This window comes from Phalaenopsis equestris, unplaced genomic scaffold, assembly GCF_001263595.1.
Source record: "Phalaenopsis equestris unplaced genomic scaffold, ASM126359v1 Scaffold000362, whole genome shotgun sequence".
Classification (NCBI taxonomy): Eukaryota; Viridiplantae; Streptophyta; class Magnoliopsida; order Asparagales; family Orchidaceae; genus Phalaenopsis; species Phalaenopsis equestris.
In genome coordinates, this window is record NW_018164804.1 from 77,362 (window position 1) to 78,916 (window position 1,555).

A 1,555-nucleotide genomic window follows, 5' to 3' on the forward strand; every position below is an offset into this window, starting at 1 on the left:
TATATATATATATGGGAAGGAGCATTATACGGTTCCGAATTCATTAATCCTAAAAAGAGTTACAATGAAGGGAGGGGAGATGGATCCCCAAATCTAGAAAGAGAAAAATACAAGAAACGCACCCGTTGGGATTCCACTTTCCACAGTACAACACTAACGCAAAGGGATAAAAGAGAGAAAATGCATAAAGTATACCCCAAAAACCAAAATACCCCAAAATAAGCTTATACTTGTAACAGAAGAAGAGTTCTCCAACCAAAAAAATTGTAGTGCAAACGGGATGATTCCAGCGAACTAAAAGAAGAGAAAAAGTGCAATCTCGAAGCAGTGCTAAGCAAGGAGTCGTTCGAGCCAGCAGCAAAGAAACCAAACTCGCAGATGATGGTAAGACCTTGACATGTGGTGTGATACTCATAAAACCTGGAAATTGTCACCAAAAGGCAGCAGTCCAGAAAACCATCCTGATAGTAACAGCACCAGCCCTCAAAGTGAACCAGGAAACCCGCAAAAGTAACCAGAGAGTAAATCTGATGAAAGAAGCCAAAACTTGACAGAAGGATGCAAAAACGAAATGTAGAAACCAGTAAAGAAGTCCAAAAGCAAAGGCCAGAGACAAATGAAAGGAATGTCATGATTATCCCCAATAAGCAACTTTCTTAAATGAGGAGGATGCGTTCCCACCAAAATATCTTCCAAAGCATGCTTGGCCTACCAATCTGCAGGGAGATTTCCCTCCCTGTAAATAAAACTAAAATGAACATTAAGGTGATGTCCTGTAATAATTTGTCTAAGCCGCTTAACAATGCAGAGCATGTTCCATGGCATGTAAGTATCATGAGCTAGAATCTCATATGGTACTAAAGAATCTGTTTCAATAACGAGCATTTTGAAGCTAAAAATTACAGCGAGCTTTAAGGCAAGAAGAACCGCAAAACCTTCAGCTTCCGAAGGACAATTAGCTACCACAGGAGAAACATAATGCATTACTCGTATGAACTCTAAAAATCCCACCAACACCACCAAAAGATGCATTCCAGCTCACATCCACGTTGATCTTAACCCAACCGACTGTAGGGGGTTGCCATCTAAATAATAGAGGCCTCCTAACCCAGTTTAGGTTGGCAGGTGAATCAAACGTAGTAGATCTGGAGGCTTTTAAATAATATGATAGTACATGTGAGAATGTAATTGTTGTGAGATATGTACTTCCTGGCATAGAAATGAGACGAAAAAGAACACAAGCAAACACAGATCGTTTACGTGGTTCGATCCAACTGGATCTACGTCCACGGGAGGGAATCAATCAAATATTTCACTAAGGCAAAAGAAATGGAGAATACATAGCTTATACATAGAGATGAGCCCTCATCTTCCTTCTATGGCCTCCCTCTCAAGCGACACCTTAATACAAGGCCTCAAGATGCTCTCCTCATCTCTAACTCTATAGCTATTCTCTCCTCCTTTGTGGTAGCTCAAGATATCTTCTCCCTTGCCTCTCCTAAGCCTCACACCCTTAAGATTTCTTCCCTTGCTCCCCTAAGCCTCACACCCTACA

General features: G+C 41.1%; 1 long non-coding RNA gene across 1 annotated transcript in view; it reads left to right on the plus strand.

Moving 5' to 3' along the window:
- Nucleotides 1–1,555, plus strand: part of LOC110026293 — a 9,899-nt gene that overhangs the window by 2,054 nt on the left and 6,290 nt on the right. The gene's annotated exons all lie outside the window — the stretch shown is intronic.